Source organism: Rhinopithecus roxellana, chromosome 2, assembly GCF_007565055.1.
Source record: "Rhinopithecus roxellana isolate Shanxi Qingling chromosome 2, ASM756505v1, whole genome shotgun sequence".
NCBI lineage: Eukaryota > Metazoa > Chordata > Mammalia > Primates > Cercopithecidae > Rhinopithecus > Rhinopithecus roxellana.
The window spans coordinates 142,287,033-142,302,841 of record NC_044550.1 but is presented as its reverse complement, the minus strand read 5'-3'; the positions used below and the strand labels follow the sequence as shown (position 1 = coordinate 142,302,841).

Genomic DNA, 15,809 nt, shown 5'->3' with positions numbered 1-15,809 from the left:
GAGACAGTGGCTAAGAACTTTACGGAATCATTGAAAGACATAAATCCTCAAATTCAGGAAACCCGACAAATCCCAAGCAAAATAAGTGATGAGAAATTCTGCAGAACATGAAAACCGAAGAGTTTTTTTTTTTTGTATGTGTGATGGAGTCTCGCTCTGTTATCCAGGCTGGAGTGCAGTGGTGTGATCTTGGCTCACTGCAAACTTTGCCTCCCAAATTCAAGTGATTCTCCTTCCTCAGCCTCCCAGGTAGCTGGGATTACAGGCGCCCGCCACCACGCCCAGCTAATTTTTGTGTTTGTAGTAGAGACGAGGTTTCACCATGTTGGCCAGGCTGGTCTCAAATTCCTGACCTTGTGATCCGCCCACCTTGGCCTCCCAAAGTGTTGGGATTACAGGCGTGAGCCACCGCGCCCGGCCAAGATATCTTAAAATAACCAGGGATGAATGCAGATTGTCTTTAAAAAGTTTAAAGGAACAATAGTCTGACAGCTCACCTCTTGAAAACAACAATGAATATCAGAAGGCAGTGAAAAATGCCTGCAAAGTGCTGAGGCAAAATTGTTGTTGATCTAGAGTTGGTGAGATGTATATTTTCAGATAAACAATACAGAGTTTACAATCATTGGACCCTCAGTGAAAGAACTTCTAAAGAATTAGCTTTAGGAGAAGGAATGTAATCCCAGAAGGAAGGGCAGAGATGCAAGAAGAAATGGCAAGGAAGAAAACCTCAACAACAATTATAAATGTGTGAGTAAATCTAAACAAATCCTGAAAATATTAGTTGCATAAAATTTAAAAACTCAACTAATTTGTATGTCAGTGAAAAAACAGGATAGAACTAAAATGCTGTGTAAAAGTAGCATTTAAGTCAGGAAGCAGATGATCTGAGTTAAAGTATTCTAAGACCCTTGTATTGTTTGAGAAAGCGTTACTGTTGATTGACTTTAGGCTTTCAGAATGCATGTTAAAAATTACGATGGTAACTACTAAAATAATAGAAATATAGTATCTAACCTCACATAACTAAAGGGAAAAATAATGGAATGAGAAAAAAAATCACTGAATCAATTTATCAGCCAGAAAGGCAAGAAACAATAGAAAGCATGGTACAAATAGGAAGCATTAATAATATGGTATAATTACATCTAAATATACCAATGATCCCAGTAAATGTAAGTGGGCAAATCCATCCAGGTAAAAAGATGAAAAAATTATCAGACTAGATTTAAAAAGCAATTTCCAGAAATATGCCATTTAAAAGAGACCTATCTAAAGCATTAAGATAAAAGCGAAAAGATGAGAAAAATATATGGAACAAATAGTAACTGAAGAAAGCACATGCCATTGTATTAATGTTTTATTATTACAATTAATAAATTATTAAATTAAGATTTTAAGATTAACATCATTACCAGCAATAAAGAAGGTCAGGATATATGGATAGAAGTTTCAATTCACAAGAATATGCATCAATTCTAAATTTATATGCCCCAACCAAGATAGCTTTAAAGACAGTTATAAATCCAGTATTTAGTGGGAGATTTTAAACATACTTCCCAGTTATAAAATACAACCAGGTGAAGAATAAGAATATAGACAATTCAAACAATTCAAATAGCTAGTTTTATCTAATTGATATATTTGGAATATTGAACTGAACCTCTGGAACACATATTCTTTTCAGGGAATAAAAATACATACTTGATATGGTTTGGCAGTGTCCCCACCCAAATCTCACCTTGAATTGTAATAATCCCCACTTGTCAAGGGTGGGACCAGGTGGAGGTTATTGAATCATAGGGGTGGTTCCCCCATACTGTGTCTTGTGATAGTGAATAAGTCTCGTGAGATCAGATGGTTTTATAATGGGAGTTCCCCTGCACAAGCTCAGTTCCCTGCCACCATGTAAGACATCTCTTTACTCTTCCTTCACCTTTTGCCATGATTGTGAGGCCTCCCCAGCCATGTGGAACTTAAGTCCATTAAACTTTTTTCCTTTATAATTTACCCAGTCTTGGGTATATCTTTATTAGCAGTGTGAGAATAGACTAATACAATGCCAGACTATAAAAACAAGCCTCAATACATTTCAAGCAATTTTTAATATACATCTCTGACTAAATGAAATTAAATTAGATTCTACTAACAAAAAGAAAGTTAAAATAGGTAATATATTTGGAAATTTAAAAAATTCACTTCTAAGTAACCTATAGTTGAGAACAAGTTATAATGAAAATTAGAAAATACTAGTAATTGAATGATTAAAAAATACTATCTGTTTAAACTTATGCAATATTACCAAAACATATAACATTAAATGCTTATACATAAAACATCAGAAAAAGAACAATAAGATAAACCCAGAAAGTAAAGGCAGGAAATAATAAACACAGGAGCAAAAGTCAATGAACTTAAAAGAATAGATATAGAAAATATCAATAAAATCACAAGTTGGTTCTTTCTTTTTGTTGTTGTTTTTCTTTTTTTTTGAGACTGAGTCTCGCTCTATCGCCCAGGCTGGAGTGCAGTGGCCGGATCTCAGCTCACTGCAAGCTCGGCCTCCCGGGTTTACACCATTCTCCTGCCTTGGCCTCCTGAGTAGCTGGGACTACAGGCACACCACCATGCCTGGCTAATTTTTTGTATTTTGGTAGAGACATGGTTTCACCATGTTGGCCAGACTGGTCTTGATCTCCTGACCTCGTGATCCGCCTGCCTTGGCCTCCCAAATTGCTGGGATTACAGGCGTGGGCCACTGTACCTGGCCAAGTTGGTTATTTTAAAGGACTAATTGTATGCACAAACCACTGGAAAGATTCATATGTTAGTGTATTAGTCCATTTTCATGCTGCTGATGAAGACATATATCATTTATAAAAAAAAAAAAAAAAAAAAAGAGGTTTAATGGACTCACAGTTCCACGTGGCTGGGGATGCCTGACAATCATGGTGGAAGGCGGAAGGACATCTTACTTGGTGGCAGGCAAAGAAGGAATGAGTGCCAAGGGAAAGGGAGTTTCCCCTTATAAAACCATCAGATCTCACGAGACTTATTCACTACCATGAGAACAGTATGGGAGAAACCGCCCCCATGATTCAGTTATCTTCCACTAGAGGGAATTATGAGAGCTACAGTTCGAGATGAGATTTAGGTGGGGACACTGCCAAACCATATCAGTTAATTTCTTAGTGCTGCTATAACAAATGATCATAAACTTAGTGGCTTAAAACAACACAAATGTATTGTCTCACAGTGTAGGTTAGACATTCAACAGAGGTATCCCTGGGCTAAAATCAAGGTATCAGTAAGATTGTGTTCCTTTGTGAGGCTCTAGAAGACAATCCATTTCCTGGCTGTTTCCAGCTTCTGGAAGCTGTCTGAATTCCTTGGCTTATGGCCTCCTTCCATCTTCAAAGCTAGCAATGGCCTGTTGAGTCTTTCTCATATTTTATCACTCTGACATTGACTCTTCTGCTACCCAATTCCACATTCATGATTACATTGGGTCCACCCAGATAATCCAGGACAATTTCCTTATTTTAAGATCAGCTGATTAACAACCTGAATTCCATCTTCTGCCTTAATTCCACTTTGCCATATTATATACTATATTTACAGGTTCCAGGAATTAAGATAGGGACATTTATTCTGCCTGCCAAAACTGAATAATAAAAAAAACGAGACAAGGTACAAGTAACTAATGTTAGAAATGAAAAAGGGGTATAACTATAGACATAGCAAAATTAAATATATAATAAAAGGATATTGTGAATAATTTATGTCAATAAATTTGAAACACAAAGACACATATCTAGGAAACTTACTTAGGAAGCAATAGAAAGCCCAAGAGTTTTACAACAATTAAAGAAACTCATTCCATGGTTTAATCTTCTCTGTTTCAGATGATTTTCATACTAGTTTCAGATGATTTTTCAGGCAAGTTCTGCCAAACTTTCAAGAAACAGACCAAACAAATAAATGCAATTTTATGTAAATTTTTTCAAAACATAAAATAGAGGAGACATTTATTTCTTTTTAAACAAAAAGATGAAAATTTTATTTACTGGGTAATTCTTGCTGATTTTTTGTTGTTGTTGTTGTTGAGATGGAGTCTCGCTTTGTCGCCCAGGCTGTAGTGCAGTGGTACAACCTCGGCTTACTGCAACCTTAGCCTCCTGGGTTCAAGTGATTCTCCTGCCTCAGCCTCCTGAGTAACTGGATTACAGGCACACACCACCATGCCCGGCTAATTTTTGTATTTTTAGTAGAGACAGGGTTTCACCATGTTGGCCAGGCTGGTCTCGAGCTCCTGACCTCAAGTGATCTGCCCGCCTCAGCCTCCCAAAGCGCTGGGATTACAGACATGAGCTACCACACCTGTCACTTGCTGATTTTTGCATAGGGGTGTGACAAAAGCAACATCAGAATTTATTGTGATTCTATCTACAGAAGCTGGAGAAGATGATTTCATTTGTTCATTAAACCCCTCAATGTCTTCTACCTGCCTTTCCTAACCTTTACATTCAAAATTATCTTCCTGCCTATATATCTGTTAGTAAATAATCTTTCTTCCATTAAGTTTATGAAATTCTTCATGACGTGATATGGATTTTGACAGTGCTGTTTTTGATGTCATAATACATGGCAGAATGACTTGCGACAATATCACTTATAGCTTATTCAGGGGTCAGTAAACTATGGTCTTTTACAGCCTCTTTTGTTTAAAATGGTTGGGAAATAAAGAATATTTTATGACGTAAAAATTATATTAAACTTGAAGTTTAGTATTCATAAATAAAGTTTTATTGTAATGCAGCTGTACTCATTTTTACATAAATTTTTTGTGGCTGTTTTCATCCTATAAGGTGAGAACTGTGTAGGTGCAACAGAGACCATATGACCCACAAAGCCTAAAACATTTACTAAATGACCCTTTATAGAAACTAACTTGCAGACCATGGCCTATATATTTACATTACACTGCAATTATAAAATGTAGGTGTTTGACAGTATTTAAACCTTTGGATGAATAATCTTACATAGCGAAATGTATAGGTATATCTACATTACAGATATATCCTCTTAATTTTTACCATTTTTCAGGTGGCTGTTTTAGCTTTTCTAAATACATAATTTTGTCTGTAAATAATTATAACAATTGGACTGGTGCAGTGGCTCACGCCTGTAATCCCAGCACTTTGGGAGGCCGAGGTGGGCTGATCATGAGGTCAGGAGATCGAGACTATACTGGCCAACATGGTGAAACCCCTGTCTCTATTAAAATACAAAAAATCAGCTGGGCATGGTGGGACGTGCCTATAGTCCCAGCTACTCGGGAGGCTGAGGCAGGGGAAATCGCTTGAATTCAGGAGGTGGAGGTTGCAGTGAGCTGAAATCATGCCACTGCACTCCAGCCTAGCGACAGAGCAAGACTCTATCTCAATAAATAAATAAACCAATTATGTCATACTACTCTTTTTTTTTTTTTTTTTTTGAGACAGATTCTGGCTCTGTCGCCTAGGCTGGAGTGCAGTGGTGAGATCTCTGCTCACTGCAACCTCTGCCTCGCAGGCTTAAACCATCCTCCCACCTCAGCTTCCTGAATAGCTGGGACCACAGGCATGTGCCACCACACCTGGCTGATTTTTGTATTTCTTTGTAGACGAGGTCTCACTTTGTTGCCCAGACTGCTATCGAACTCCTGAGCTCAAGAGACCCACCCACAGTAGCCTCCCAGAGTGCTAGGATTACAGGCGTAAGCCACCATGCCCAGCCTCAGACTACTCTTTTCCAACACTTCCAAGCATTGTTTCCTTCACTTCTTTCTTTCTTTTTTTTTTTTTTTGAGACACAGTCTCAATCTGTTGCCCAGGCTGGAGTGCAGTGGCATGATCTCGCTTCACTGCAATGTCTGCCTCCCCGGTTTAAGCAATTCTCCTGACTCAGCCTCCCAAGCAGCTGGGATTACAGGCACTTACCACCATGCCTGGCTAGTTTTTTTTTTTTTTTTTTTTCTTTGAGACAGAGTCTTGCTCTGTCACTCAGGCTGGAGTGCAGTGGTGTGATCTTGGCTCACTGCAACCTCCACCTCCCAGGTTCACACCATCCTCCTGCCTCAGTCTCCTGAGTTGCTGGGATTACAGGCACCTGCCCCACACCTGGCTAATTTTTGTATTTTTAGTAGAGATGGGGTTTCACCATGTTAGCCAGGCTGATCTCAAACTCCTGAACTCAAGTGATTCGCCCGCCTCAGCCTCCCAAAGTGCTAGGATTACAGGCGTGAGCCACCACTCCTGGCCTATTTTTGTATTTTTACTAGAGACCAGGTTTCACCATGTTGGCCAGGCTGGTCTCAAACTCCTGACCTCAGGTGATCTGCCTGCCTCAGCCTCCCAAAGTGCTAGGATTATAGGTGTGAGCCACCACGCCCGGCCTTCTCCACCTATTTCTAATCAATGTTTCCTCCTAATTGCATCGGCAGATTTTCCTGGCAAATATTTATAGGGAAAATTTCTTGCTTTTTCATAACTTTGACATACATATTTATAGTGTTTCACCACTAAAATATATTTACATCAGTATCCTTAGTGCTATAATATATTGATAATTTGGTCTGAGACAGATTTTATAATGTAAGAATATTTCTCTTTTGCAAAGAGGATTTATAATAATTTGCAAATAAATTGGATATTTATTAAGTGCTTTTTAAGCATCTAGATGTAGTTCATATTGTTTTAGACCCACTGATGTAATGTATTTCATTAATATCTTTTTAAGTACTGTATAATTTTTAAATTTTAGATTCAGAGGGTACATGTGCAGATTTGTTACGTGGGTATATTGCGTGATGCTGAGATTTGGGCTTCTAATGATCCCATTGCCCAAGTGGTGAACATGTTATCCAACAGGTAGCTTTTAAGCCCTTGCTTCCTTCCCTGCCTCCCCACTTTGGGAATACCCAGTGTCTGTTGAGCCCGTCTTTGTGTCTGTGTGTACCCAATGTGTAGCTACCACTTATAAATGAGAACATGTGGTATTTGTTTTTCTGTTTCTTCATTGATTTGCTCAGGATAATGGCCTTCAGCTGCAACCATGTTGCTGCAAAAGACATGATTTCAGTCTTTTTTATGACTAAATAGTATTCCATCGTGTATATGTACCATATTTTCTTTTATTATTATTATTTTTTGAGATGGAGTCTCACTTTGTTGTCCAGGCTGGAGTGCAGTGGTGTGATCGTGGCTCACTGCAACTTCTGCCTCCTGGGTTTAAGCAATCCTCTGCCTCAGCCTCCCAAGTAGCTGGGATTACAGGCGCATGCCACCACACCTGGCTAATGTTTGTATTTTTGGTAGAGATGGGATTTCACCGTCTTGGCCAGACTGGTCTTGAACTCCTGACCTTGTGATCCACCTGCCTTGGCCTCCCAAAGTGCTGGGATTACAGGCATGAGCCACCGTGCCCGGCCCATATTTTCTTTATTTAACCTACCACTGATGGATTGATTCCATGTCTTTGCTGCTGTGAGTAGTGCTGTGATAAACGTATGAGTGAAGGTGTCTTTTTGGTAGAACAATTTATCTTCTTTTAGATATATTCCCAGTAATAAGATTACTGGGTCAAATGATAATTCTATTTTCAGTTTTTTCAGAAATCTCCAAACTGCTTTCCACAGGACCTGAACTAATTCGTATTTCCACTAACAGCATATAAACTTCCCTTTTCTTTGCAACCTTGTGAATGTCTGTGATTTTTTGATTTTTTAAATAATAGTCATTCTGACTAGCGTGAAATGGTATCTCATTGTGGTTTTGATTTGTATGTCTGTAATAATTAGTGATGTTGAGCATTTTTAATATATTTGTTGGCTGCTTGGATGTCTTCTTTTGAGAAGTGTCTGTTCATGTACTTTGCCCACTTTTTAATGGGGTTGGTTTTTTCTTGTTGGTTTGTTTCAGTTCCTTATAGATTTTGTGTATTAGCCCTTTGTAAGATCCATAGTTTACAAATATTTTCTTCCATTCTGTAGGTTCGTTGTTTACCCTGTTGATAGTTTATTTTGCAGTGAAGAAATCCTTTAGTTTAATAAGGTTCCAATTGTCAATTTTTGTTTTTGTTGCATTTGCTTTTGAGGACTTATTCATAATTTCTTTGCCTAAGTTCATGTCTAGAAAAGTATTTCCTAGGTTTTCTTTTAGGATTTTTATAGTTTGTAGTCTTTTTTTTTTTTTTTTTGAGTAGGAGTCTCGCTCTGTCGCCCAGGCTGGAGTGCGGGGGCCGGATCTCAGCTCACTGCAAGCTCCGCCTCCCGGGTTTACGCCATTCTCCTGCCTCAGCCTCCCGAGTTGGAACTACAGGCGCCCGCCACCTCGCCCGGCTAGTTTTTTGTATTTTTAGTAGAGACGGGGTTTCACTGGGTTAGCCAGGATGGTCTCGATATCCTGACCTCGTGATCCACGCATCTCGGCCTCCCAAAGTGCTGGGATTACAGGCTTGAGCCACCGCGCCCGGCCAGTTTGTAGTCTTACATTTAGATCTTTAATCTATCTTTAGTTAATTTTTGTATATAGTGAAAGGGGTTCAGTTTTATGCTTTGCCTATGGTTAGCCAGTTTTCTCCACAGCATTTTTTGAATAGAGTATCCTTTCCCCCGTGTTTATTTTTGTCAGCTTCATCAAAGATCAGTTGGTTGTAGGTGTGCAGCTTTATTTCAGGGATCTCTATGCTGTTGCACTAGTCTATGTGTCTATTAATGTTTTTGTACCATTGCCATGCTATTTTTGTTCCTCTAGCCTTGTAGTATAGCTTGAAGTTGGAAGACGTGATGCCTCTGGCTTTGTTCTTTTTGCTTAGGATTGCTTTGGCTATTTGGGCTATTTTGTGTGTTTGTGTTGGGGGGGGGGGTGATTTATATGAATTTTAGAATAGTTTTCTCTAATTCTGAAAAGTGACATTGGTAATTTGATAAGAATAGTGTTGAATCTGTAGATTGCTTTGGGCAGTATGGACGCTTTAATGATATTGATTATTCCAATCCATGAGCATGAAATGCTTTTCTATTTGTTTGTGTTATGTATGATTTCTTTCAGCAGTGTTTTGTAGTTCTCCTTGTAGAGATCTTTCATCTCCTTGGTTAGATGTATTCCTAAGTGTTTTATTTCATGTTTTTTTTTTGTGGTTATTTTAAATGGGATTGCATTCTTCATTTGATTCTCAGCTTGAATGTTATTGGTGTATAGAAATGCTACTGATTTTTGTGTGTTGATTTTGTATCCTGAGACTTTGCTCAAGTCATTAGGTCTAGGAGTCTTTTCACGGAATTTTAGGGTTTTCTGGGTATATAATCATATCGTCAATGAAGAAAGATAACTTGACTTCCTTTTTTCCTATTTGGATTCCTTTTATTTCTCTCTTGCTTGTTTGCCCTGGCTAGGACTTCCAGTACTATGTTGAATAGGAGTGGTGAGAGTTGAGATCTTTGTCTTGTTCCTGTTCTTGGGGGCAGCACTTCCAACTTTTGCCCAGTCAGTACAATGTTGGTTGTAGGCTTGTCATAGATGGCTCTTATTATTTTGAGGTGTGTTCCTTCAATGTCTAGTTTGTTGAGGGTTTTTATCATGAAAAAATGTTGGATTTTATTGAATGCTTTTTCTGCATCTATTGAGATGATCATATGGATTTTGTTTTTATTTCTGTTTATGTGGTGAATCACATATATTGAATTGAATATGTTGAAATATCCTTGCATCCCAGGAATAAAGCCCACTTGACTGTGGTGAATTAATTTTTTGATGTGCTATTGGATTTGGTTGGCTAATATTTTGCTGAGGATTTTTGCGTCTATGTTCATCAAGGATATTAGCCTATAGTTTTCTTTTTTTGTTGTGTCTTTGCTAGATTTTGGTATCAGGATGATACTGGTTTCATAAAATAAATTAGGGAAGAATCCTTTCTCTTTAATTTTTTGGAATAATTTCAGCAGGATTGGTAGCAGCTGTTTCTTTCATGTCTGGTGGAAATTGGCTGTGAATTCATTTGGTCCAGGGCTGTTCTGGGCTGGTAGGTTTTTTACTACTGATTCAATTTCCTTATTCATTATTGGTCTGTTTGAAATTTTTGTTCCTTCCTGGTTCAGTCTTGGGAGGTTGTGTGTTTCCAGGAATTTATCCATTTTCCTCTAGATTTTCTGGTTTGTATGCATAGAGATAGTAGTCTCTGAGGGTCTTTTGTATTTCTGTGTGATCAGTTGTAATGTTACCTTTGTCATTTCTGATCATGGTTATTTGGATCTTCTCTTTTTCTTTATTAATCTAGCTAGCAGTCTATTAATCTTGTTTATCCTTTCAAAAAACAACTTTTGTTTCATTGAACCTCTGTATAGTTTTTTGGGGCCTCAATTTCATTTTGTCTACACTGATTTTAGTTATTTCTGTTTCTGATAGCTTTGGGTTTAGTTTGTTCTTATGTTTTAGTTCCTCTAGGTGTGTGGTTAGGTTGTTAATTTAAGATTTATCTTCTTGATATGGAATTAGCACTATAAACTTTTATTGTAATACTGCTTTTGTTGTAACCTGGATGTTTTAGTAGATTGTTTCTCTATTTTCATTTGTTTCAAAGAATTTTTTGATTTCATTCATCAGCAAGTTGTTGAGTTTCCATGTATTTGCCTGGTTTTAAGAGTGCCTCTTGGTATTCAACTTATTTTTTAAGGCTAGTATACTTCATTACTCAAACTCAACAAAAATGAAACAAAAAGAAAAATGTACAAGCCAATCTCACTTATAAATATAGATATAGAACTTTGAAACAAAACATTAAGAATACACAGGCTGGGCGCAGTGGCTCACGCTTGTAATCCCGGCACTTTGGGAAGCCGAGGTGGATGGATCACGAGGTCAGGAGATCGAGACCACCCTGGCTAACATGGTGAAACCCCATCTCTACTAAAAATACAAAAAATTAGCCGGTCATGGTGGCAGGGGCCTGTAGTCCCAGCTATACTCGGGAGGCTGAGGCAGGAGAATGGCATGATCCCGGGAGGCGGAGCTTGCAGTGAGCCGAGATCGTGCCACAGCACTCCAGCCTGGGCGACAGAGCAAGACTCCGCCTCAAAAAAAAAAAAAAAAAAAAAAAAAAAAAAAAAAAAAAATACACAAGCAGCAATGTAGAAAAATGATCAAATTAGATTTATTACTGGAGTGCAAGATGAAGTTAGCATTAGAAAAATCTAATAATGTAATTCACTACATTAACAGATCAAAGAAGAAATATGATATAATCATCTTAATTGTTAAAGAGCATTCAATGATATTCAATAGTTCTTATAACTAAAAATTCCCAGCAAACTAGGACTAAAAGAGAATTTGCTTAAATTGATACAGGGCGTCTAAAATAATTATAAGAAATATTCTCAGTGATGACACATTGTAAGTATTCTTAAAATCAGGAGCAGGCAAGAATGCCCACTCTCATAATTTCTAATCAACATGGTACTGGACATCCTTGACATTGCAGTAAGACAAGTATAAGAAATAAAAAGTTTGAAGATTGGAAAGTAAGAAATAAAGTTATCATTATTTGCAGTCAATATGCATATTTGCATAGAAAGCCCAAAAGCTACAAAAATTAAAGTTAATAAAAAAGTTTAATAAAATGGCAAAAAATAAGACTGATATTTAAAAGTCAGTTGTATTTCCATATACCACCAACAGACAGAAAACACATTTCCTGAAAGATACTATTGGCAACAGCAACAAAAAGCAAGGCACCTAGGAGGAAATCTAACTGATTATTAATCTAATAATATATAAGATCATAATGGAGAAAATTTAGAAACTTTATGGAAAGATATCAAAGAAACCAAAGAACTCTATATAAATAGAGAGAAAAGGCTGGGTGCGGTGGTTCACGCCTGTAATTTCAGCACTTTGGGAGGCTGAGGCAGATGGATCACGAGGTCAGGAGATCGAGACCATCCTGGCCAACATGGTGAAACCCCGTCTCTACTAAAAAATACCAAAAAAATTAGCTGGGTGTGGTGGCGTGCAGGGAGGCTAAGGCAGGAGAATCGGTTGAACTTGGGAGGCAGAGGTTGCAGTTATGCAGTTAGACAAGATCGCACCACTGCACTCCAGCCTGTTGACAGAGCAAGACTCCGTTTCAAAAACTAAAAATGATAAATAAATAAATAAAAAGAAAAGAAGAAATGAATGATAGGAGGGATTCAGTTTCATATCTTTCTTCTCCAACTGATTTCTAGAATCAAGTCAAGAGTACAACTGGGTTCTTCGCCGAACTTAACAAGCTGATTTTAAAATTTATTGAAATGAGCAAAGGGCCAAAAATTGCTAAGATACTTCTGAAGAAAAATAACAAAGCGAGGGGACTTTTTCCTCTCAGATATAAGAGCTTTTATAAAGGAAAAGTAGTTTGTCAGCATGATATCTTTGCAGAGATGGAAAAGTGGACTAATGGAACAAAATTGAGAACTCAGAAACATGCTTATATGTACCTGGAAGCTTTATATGACAGAAGTGTCATTACAGATAAGAAAAGATAGACTACTCAATTAATGCTAGTATAATTGGTTATACATAAAGAAAAAACAAATTTGGTTCCACACATCATACTGTATACAATTCCGTGTTGTTATTTTTTTTTGAGACAGGGTCTTACTCTGTCACCCAGTCTGGAGTGCAGTGGTATGATCATGGCTCACCACAGCCTCAACCTCCTGGGCTCAAGCAATCCTCCTACTTCAGCCTCTGTAGTAGTTGGGACTACAGGCATGCACTACCACGCCTGGCTAATTATTATTATTATTATTTTGTATTTTTTGTAGATATGGGGTTTTGCCATGTTGGCCAGACTGGTTTCAAGCTCCTGGATTCAAGTGATTCACCCACCTTGGCCTCCCAAAGGACTAGGATTACAGCCATGAGCCACTGTGCCCAGCCATTCCATATATTAAGAAATGAAATATGAAAGGCAAAACTTTAAAAACAACTTTTAGAAGAAAATATAGGTAAAGATCTTTTTAACCTTGAGGAAGAAGGACTTCAGACACAAAGCTCAAATTATAAAGAAAGTGGTTGATAAATTCACTACATTAAGAGCTCCCCTTAACTAAAAGATCATAAAGAAAACAAACAGATAAGGTACTGACTGTGAGAAGATATCCTGATAAAAAATTTAGATAATATATTGAAATTTTAAGCAGAAAACGTAAAGAACTTCTAAACATTAATTAAATAAAAAGACAACCTAACAAAAAATCAAAAATTAGAAAAAAATAGAGAAAATTTGGAAAATATACATTAAAACCATGATGAGATTCTATTTAACACTCACCAAATTGGAAAAACCTGAAAAGCATTGGTCAGACTATGTGTCAGAAAGAACTGCCAGGCAGTGGCTCATGCCTGTAATCCCAACACTTTTGTAGGTCAAGGTGGGTGGATAACTTGGAGTCAGGAGTTTGAGACACAAGCCTGGCCAATATGGTGAAACTTCATCTCTACTAAAAATACAACAATTAGCCAGGCATGGCGGCAGATGCCTGTAATCCCAGCTATTCAGGAGGCCAAGGCAGGAGAATCGCTTGAACCCGGGAGGTGGAGGTTGCAGTGAGATGAGATTGTGCCACTGCACTCTAGCCTGGCAACAGAGTGAGAGTCTGACTCAAAAAAAAAAAAAAAAAAAAAAAAAAAAAGAATTTTTATACACTGCAGGTGGAAATATAAATTGATACAAACAATTTTTGTATAATGATATGGCATTTTCTAGTAAAACTGAAGAAACACTAAATACCCAGTAATTAAACCCTTAGTGCACACCAAAGACATGTTCATCAATATTCAGAGTAGCATTATTTCAACATCAACATTACTGACATATAATTTACATACAGTAAAATGCTCCCATTTTAAGTGTATAGTTTGATGAGTTTTGACAAATATACATACCAGTGTACCTAGCACCACAATTAGGATATAACCCTTTCTTTCACTCCTAAAAGTTTCTTCTTGCTTGTATTAGTCTGTTTTCACACTGCTATAAAGATATTATCTGAGACTGGGTAATTTATAAAGAAAAGAAGTTTAATTGACTCCAGTTCTGCATGGCTGGGGAGGCCTCAGGAAATTTATAATCATGGTGAAAGCTGAAGAGGAAGAAGTCACCTCTTCACAAGGCAGCAGGAGACAGAAGGGAGAGCGAAGGGGGAAGAGGCTCTTATAAAACCATCAGATCTTGTGAGAACTCACTCACTATCCCAAGAATAGCCTGGAGGAAACTACCCCACAATCCAGTCATCTCCCACCAGGTCCCTCCCTCAGCATCTGGGGATTACAATTCAAGATGAGATTTAAGTGAGGACACAAAGCCAAATCATACATTACAAAGCTCCATTACAGAAGAGCCCTTTTCCTACTGCCAATACAGTTTTCCATTTTCTTGAATTTCATATAAGTGGAATCATACAATATATAGCCACTTGGTTTTGGCTTCTTTATAATGCCTTTGAGATTCACCCATGTTGTTGCTTGTAGTTTGTTCCTTTTTATTGCTGAGTGGTATCCCATTACATGAATATAGCAAGAGTTGTTTATATATTCACTAGTTTTTAGACATCTGAATTGTTTCCAGTCCTTGGCTATTATAAGTAGAAAAGCTGCTATAAAAATTCATGTAAAGGGCTTTGTGTGGACATATGTTTTTATTTCTCTTGTATAAATTTCTAGGAGTGGAATTTTTGGGTCATATGGTAAGTATATGTTTAACTCATAAGAAAATCTGTTTTCCAGAATGATTATACTCTTTTACATTTCTACCAGCAATGTATGAGAGTTTCAGTTCATAGCAACATTATTCATAAAGCAAAAAATGGAACAACACAAATGTTCACTGTCAGAAGAATGAATAAATAAATTATAGTATATTCATTCATAGGAATACCATATATAATTAACTACAGCTCTATGTATCAACATGACTAAAACATATTAAGCAAAGTAAAAGCAAATCACAGAATACATACAGTATATTCTATATATATGTATATATTTCTAAACTATGCTATAGTGTAGGGGTGAGAAGAGATGCGGTGCTTCAAATATATTGGTAATATTCTGTTTCTTAATCTGGGTGATAGGTACATGGGTATTACTTATTATTATTTAACTGGCACAATACATTTTATATATGTGTGTATAATATATTTTTATAATAAAAGTTTTAAAAAAGGTAGTAGATATTTCTTTAATCTTATTGTTGCTTTTTCTTTAAAAAGAGAAAATAATTGACTTGAGCATTTGTCCTATAGCGCCATGTATTTTTCCAATTCTATGTTTAGTATTCTAAACAATTCTATGTTTAGTATTCTATGTACTTCCTCTGAGAGGTTGCAGTCTTAGTAATGGAGTAATTCTGGAATGCATTTCCATCTCTGAGAGTGAGCATTTAGATGTTGACTCTCAGCAGTATTAATGGCAGCAGTTAAATTCATAAATCCTTGTTCATGGAGATGAGAATATAGTCCACCTGATAGCAAAAATGATTGAGTAGAATTTATTTATTTCTTAAAATTATACTGGGGAAGGATGTGTCTTCTCTTTATTTCTTTTCCAATTGAATTATTTAAAGCTGAGGTTTAAAAATCGTCATGAAATTACCCCATAGCTGAATATAAAGGATCTGTCATCAATTCTAGAAAGCTCAGTTGGTCACTTATTGAATAAGAAGACCACAATATTGACAGTAAAAATTTCTCTATCTCTCTTCTAGGTCATATCATAGCAATATAAATT

At 37.0% G+C, this 15,809-nt stretch overlaps 1 protein-coding gene across 3 annotated transcripts in view; it reads left to right on the top strand.

The window, feature by feature from the left end:
- Positions 1 to 15,809, top strand: part of TMEM156 (transmembrane protein 156) — a 65,648-nt gene that overhangs the window by 13,074 nt on the left and 36,765 nt on the right. The window lies entirely within an intron of this gene.